Below are 7,020 nucleotides of genomic sequence, written 5' to 3'. Positions count from 1 at the left end.
TTAAAAACTGGCTGACAGATCTCAAAATTTCAATCCAGGGGAAAAGCCTAAATGACTGTATTTTTAATGCTGCTGTTCTAGGATGCGGCTCATTTTGGATCTGCACTTTCATCGCTGATTTAGTAATGGGAATAAAATCCCTGCTGATAAAGGCTACTGGGTGACTTAAGCATTGCTGGAGCAATGATTTATAATCAAAGAAATTGACTGATAAATTCAAATGAAATATTTCAGTAAAAGTTTCTGCCTAAGAGAATGGCAGTGTCTCATACCTACCGAGTGACTGGTCCTCACCACAAATGTCTTGATTTAAGACAGAATTTATCAAAAGGCTGTTGATTCAGATTATGAAGACAGGCTAAACAGGACTGCTGAGGTTGTAGGGTAGTTGAAACAGAAATAATAACCTAACAGATGGCATCATTACCTCTGCAGATGATATTTACTGATACCAGCTTGTTCCATCCAGATCTGAACCCACACCTGAGAAAGGATACGAAGCCACAATATTTTGCAGAACAGAACTACGTGGTTAATCTGGGTCTGGAGAAATCCACTCACCATGGGAGAGGTAAAGAAATCAATCTGTTTAACTAATCATGAAGGCAACTGGGGAGGCAAGAGGTGACTTGATTACTCTATAATTACCTTCCCAAGGAAAAAATAGTTGCTAAAGAAGTCTTTAATTCAGCAGAGAAATGCAGAACAAGAATCAGTAGCTCGGAGTTGAATTAAAACTTGGCACATTATTTAACTGGGAGGGGGGAGGGAGAAGAATCAGCTATTTGGAGTAATCTGCCCATAGAAACAATGAACTCTCTTTCATGCCTTGTCTTCTCCAAATAAGACCTGAGCATCTCTCTAGAAAGCACATTTTCACTGAGCAGTGTTAATGGATTTTATTAGGTAGTGACCAGGAGAAAAACTGCACCTAGTATTCATGAACTGCACAGGCAGTCAAATCAGATAACTCTAATGGTCTGGCCTAGATTCAGAGAATTTAAGAACTGCCTGGTACTGACCGGGAGCTATGTGAGATGTTTTAATTTCATGGTAGTACAGTAACTTGACCTCTGCATCCTAGTTGTGGATAATCCTCTTGGGAAAAATGCTTTAAAAGGCATTCATTGAAAGTTTGGCTGTCAGTGTATTGATTGACTTACTGTTAGTAGAACAGGCTGAGAAAAACCTTATGAAGTCATCTAGTACGACTAATGCTTTTTTATATATTCTTTTTTCTTCTTTCAAGGTGAAAAAAAAGTCTGAACACAAGGTCTGCAGGTTCTGCTGTAACAGTCTTCATGGGAACCTAGAACACTGGACTGCAGTTATTACTTGATCCAAACTCAATCTTTAATGACAGTAGTTAATAATCTTTTTATCTGCTACTAATAAGGCCAATCGCTCATATAAATTACTTTTTTTGTTCTGTTTTGTCTTCCCTCTTTTTGGGCTGAGGAAAACCAATACGAAATACTCAGCAACTTCAGTGGCATCTATCCAGAACATAGTCTTAGCTACATTTATGGCTGTATATACAGCCAGTGGCCTCCTGCAGTGCAGGAATATGATGGCCTGGATTTATCTCATGTAGGAAAAGTTGTAGAAAGTGAATGGCCTTCCTGATATTTTTGAAGTAAAATCACCATGTTAGCTTGACCCATGTTTTGTTGCCTTCCACAGACACCCCTCTTTCCCAACATGCTAATATTTTTGGAGAAGTCACATTACATGTGCTTGTCTTGACCATTGAAAACTTCCCTTACATTCTCTGGAATTTCTTGAATGCTCATACCAAGATATGTGTGCACATCTCATCCCTAAAATCCACAAAGTGTTATTCATGACTTACCACTTTCCAAGGCATATGGGAGAAATAAAATGACTGATTTCACTGATGTTGTTCCTTCCTAATCCATTCAGAACATTTTGAATTTGAGAGAAGAGTTGTTTTCTTGAGCAATTTAGTTTTTTCTGGTTGTTTTCCAAAAAGTAGGCAATGCTGGATAATCATTCATTTTCCAAGCACACCAGTGCATGGTCAGACTGTGACCTGTCTCTCTGGAATAACTTGCAGGATGCATTTTACTGTTTTATCCAGCAGACGCGACGCTGAGACACGTCTTCCATTTGCACTTGTTTATGCACTGTGATACACAGCTATAACTAACCAACCAAATCACTTTAGCTATTCGTAGCAGTCATTCATGGATGGGTAAACTACTAAACACCTGTTACTTCAGGAGGTTTGGAGCTAAGAACACTTCTAATACACAAAAAAACAAGTGGTGATTTCCAAAACTCTGATAGCTTACAGCCAACAAGCATACTCCCAAACATCTGAGTCTTTTCATGACTGTCTGAACTTGTGATTCAGAGAGGGACAAGACAAAGTGCGCTGATACTTTCCTGTGTGATATCACAGGATATTACTGTCAATGTAAAAGTTGTTTGAAAACACAATACATTGAAAAGACACTAGAAATGTACTGAACTCGTGCATCTTCTGCTGTTAACACTATTATCCCCACCCAGCCATTAAAATTAAATTTTTCTTTCAGCCAAATGTTGTAGATCTTGGCATTCTTCTAAACAGACCATATTCATTTTTTGGCGAACTTCTTGTCATTATCACTGGCTCTTTTGTTGTTGCTTTGGTACACTTTAGATTGCTGGAGGAGTACGTTTCCAAAGCAACACAGTGAAATTTTTTGCCTTATTCCTCTGGAAAGGTCAATGAGCCAAGGTAAAATCAGTGTAGTTGATTTGTGAAGAAACTGAGAGATTTTGGCTCTGAAAGACGTTGAGCAGGACTGAAAACGGCACAGAAGTCTGCAGCCTCAGGTTCGAAAAATAAGAGCAGTCAGTTGTGTTAGTAAAGAACTCAGTGCCATGCTTTGAAAGGTAAAATCAAAGAATTTTGTGTGCCATATAAAGTTGAAAGAGAAGCAGAATCCAAAAGGGTTGGGTGACCAGTTTTGAAACACTGAATAAGATGGATGGATTGGAGCTTGCCATACTTGGTTTGAGGCCAGGAATAATCTTTTCAAAGCTAGAAGTGCTTTTGATCTCTGCCTACTCCTCCTCATCACTGTGAATCTCCAGGGATACAACCCTACTGTGCAGTACAAGGGAAAGAAAATGTGCTTCAGAAGAGGGAGAGGAAAAAGGAGAAGGAAGCCAATGAAATAGTATCTGAGAACAACACCGCTGCCTGTAATGACACTGACCCACTGGTGCCAGTGGAAGGGTTTTGTAATATTTTTCCAGGTCTGCTCTTGTTTTTGATACTAGGCTGCGGAGCTGGCTCCGTGACTCTATACCACCCTCCGTGCACTTCCAGGGGTATTGGGAATGGTTTCTGTTCCTATGGACCTGTGATTTGGAAGTAGACCCAGAGTGGTTTACAGGCCAAAAGTCCCATCAGGCAAAACCAAGCCAAATTTATCTGACGTCAGTGGGCTTAGGTATGTTGAGGAGCAAGGGTCTTTGCGTCGCTATCTCTATCTCAGCCAGGAGGTAGTTGTGCTGGAGGTGGAATGCAATGGGTTTGTAGTGTTAAGCAAACCCAGGGAATGAATTAGGAGGAAATTAAGGGGAATAATCCAACAAATGAGTACAATAGAGGGCTCAGGGGGCACGTGGTATTGTTTATAACGGAATTCACACAGCTTAGCTGGAATTACATCTCAACTCTCGTTTTTAAAAAATAAGCACATTGTCTTTCAAGGACCGTCAGACCTCTAAGCTGCACAGTGCCTCTGAAACCACCTTAGCATGGCTTTTGATTCAGGCTTAACTTCGAGAGAGGGATGTGTCCATGGAATTACTGAGGCCACATCTCCAAGGCAGACCTCTCCCTGGAGATCTGTTGTGGTAGCCTGTAAACGCTAGGAAATTAGAAGGTCCTGCTGGGAGCATACAGTCATTTCTGGATGTCTCTCTTCTTCTCTACAGCTCAGATGCCACTAAGGCTGAGACAGAATCACCACCTCCTGTTGGGTGGCATATCTTATGATGCATGGGAGATTTTAATAATCTTTTTCTGTGAGTAATACAATCTCCTGGGACTGTGGATACAAGCTTGAGCCATGGAATAAATGTGGCTTTTTGGGCTTAGAGTCGTCCTGAGCAACACTCTCCACTCAAAACCGCACCCTGCACTTGCTGGCGGGAGAGTATAAACAGTCAGTCGGAAACTTCCTCTGGTTTCTTCGCATCCAATTCAGAATTCCCCAGTATGGAGGTACCCAACGGCACCTCTGTTTGTGACCACCGCGCAGACCATTTCTGAAAGTCACCATGGTCATGACTCCAAAGAAGCCTGCAGGCAACTGGGGTCCCTGAATTGCCACCAGGGAGCCAGGCCCTTGGGGGCTGTGGGGATGGGCAAACCCAAGAGACATGCAGATCGCACATGCCAGCAGAGACGGGACTCTGCCTCCTGAGTGGTTGAAGTGCCAGTGCTGCACCCCGCTCAGATCCCAGATTCACACCATTTCCTATGCCAGGTTGTTCTCTTTTCTCCACCACCCTGCCTCACACACACTCTTACTCATGTTGTGTAGTTTTTGCAGTGCCCAAGACAAATTTGTATTGCTCGGTGTTACCTTCACTTCTCTTCTGCACACACCCAGCCTCACAATCCTGTCAATTCACCTTCACCTGCTGTTTTTCAATACGTTATTAATTCTCTAGAAATTGTATCTAGTGTTTGTCAACCTTTTATACACAGAAAAAAAAGATGTAATCTTTTCTGAAAAAGAAATGAATCAATTTGTGCGATGGGAAAGGAGATAGGCAGGGGGAGGTGGGGAGAGAGAGAAGAAAAGGTGAAAGAAACATAGGTTTGTCCCTCGAAGGCTTTTCTTTTAAAGGTTTTATTAGTTTGCTGACAATGTTAATTTACCAGCATCTCCATCAACACCCCACCCCCTCCACAGATCCTGTAGCCAACTTTTAAAACCAAACTGAATTATAGGGAAAACTCACAAGATGCACAGAGAGGTAAATTTCAGCTTGTCAAGCTTTATACTGATCAGTGGTAGTGTAAAATGAAATGTCAAAGAACAACCTTCCCTCTCACTCTTCTTGTCAAAACCCACACCCTCCTGTTCCGCTCCCCCACCACCACCACTCTCACCTTAAAAATAAATTCAATAAAAAGGAAAATAAAATAAACCCCCTTCTAACCACCTTGGAGAACGAAAGCTTTGAAAGCAAAACAATTCCATAAAATGATCCAGCTGCAATTCAAAATGAGCTGGTCACACAGAATAAGTTGCGTTCCAATATTTGGAAAAACCACTGCATACGTTCCTACCCAAGGTCTGGTAAAGGGCAGCCACAAATTGTCTGATCACAAAGAAGGAATTTCCCCCTCACTGGTTTGTGGCAAGTGTACGTGAGGCTAAGAGTAATGTTCAAATGATGAGCCGAGCACAGCTTCTGCTGAGCAAGTGATCCCTTCTCAGTCTCCAGATTCAGTAACAGTAAAAATGGACTAAGGAGAGAGGAGAAGACAGCACCATACCTCAGCTGAGATGGGAGCCAGCATAGACACAAGGTGCTTAGGACTAGCACTGAGCAGGAAGGCATCCCCAACAGATGTTTTCAAGTATCCTGATTATGTCTGATAGGAACGGGATGCTCAGACATTAGCATGAAGAAGTTTCCCATCCCCTGCAGCTCTGAAGAACTAACTGGACGCAAGACCGCTTTTGTGTGTGGTCAGATACAGAAGTCACTGAGTACCTTCAATCCTTGCTAACAATGGACTGTGTCAAGGATGAGCTCCAAACAGAAGATCCTCAGGTTCTTGTGGAAATCGTTGGTATTGGCAACTTTCATTGCCTTTCAGGTTCATTCACCACATGGAAAACGGTAAGGGAAGTCGCCGTGCTACCTTACAGACCTGCTTGCAACCCCAAAAGCCTTCTCCTAGAGCTGGTGTAGGATCAATCTATAAAGCAGAAATGAAACTAAGTGAAACAAAAGCTGAGGAGAAGCATCATATTCATTGCATTTGGAATCCTCCACTGTTTTGACTGCTAAATGGGAGGTGCTGTGATTAATCTGTGATTACGTGACTCACGGTAATTATGTCTTGTTGAAATTAAATTTACTGAAGCATGAATCATTCCACCCAAAGTGGAACCTAATTGCTCCATTGCTGTGGCAGCCATTTAGAGTTCAGAGGAGAGGTCAGTGTGTTGGGTGAAGCCTTCACCTCGATTCAGGCAATGAAATAATTTTGTCTTGTGACTAGAAGAGGGTGAAACTTGTCTCTGAAATGAGAAGAACCCATCCTTTGAAGTTCTGTTTGAAGTTCTGGGAAATGTTCAGACAACCTGAAGGTGAAAACCTTCAGTAGACTGAGAAGGTACTTTAACGATCAGTTTGCATCTGTGAGGCTACTGTCAGTATTTTAATGCTGTGTCACTGAAGCCACAGACCTCCCACTGCTTCACTGTTATTTCTGGGCACATGCTCACCAGGGATGGTGTACGTCCACAATAAACCTGTAATTTCATCAGTAAGAGTAGACTGGAGCAATACAGCAGAGATGAGCCCAGGACCCCTGCTTTGGATGACACATGCGGGAGGCTGGAGTTTGCCGTGTGAACGTGGGGTGTCTCTCAACCAGCAGCCCTGAATAACAGAGAGAAAACTAAGGTCAGCTTGGATTTTTTTTCTCCTTTTTAAGGAAGAGATCCACATTTTGTATTAGTTATTTGGATTTTTGGATGGAAAAGGCTTTTTTCAAATGGGAATTTTTATGGGTAGACTTTTTGTTCCATTTTTTACCAAAAAGCCACATCTAATGAAACAGTCTTTGTATTCAGTTTAGAAGGGGAAAAAAATTTACATTTTCTCCTCTGATGTAAAATGGACCCTTTTTCCTAAACAGAGTTTAGTATAATTATTGCTAGCATACACGAAGGAGTATAAACAATGGCTCTCCGGGGTAAGGAGGTTTTTTACAGTTGTTACATTTCCTGCTCTATTTTTAAAATTCCT

This window comes from Egretta garzetta, unplaced genomic scaffold, assembly GCF_000687185.1.
Source record: "Egretta garzetta isolate BGI_Z169 unplaced genomic scaffold, ASM68718v1 scaffold186, whole genome shotgun sequence".
Taxonomy (NCBI): domain Eukaryota; kingdom Metazoa; phylum Chordata; class Aves; order Pelecaniformes; family Ardeidae; genus Egretta; species Egretta garzetta.
Note: the sequence above shows the minus strand (reverse complement) of the source record.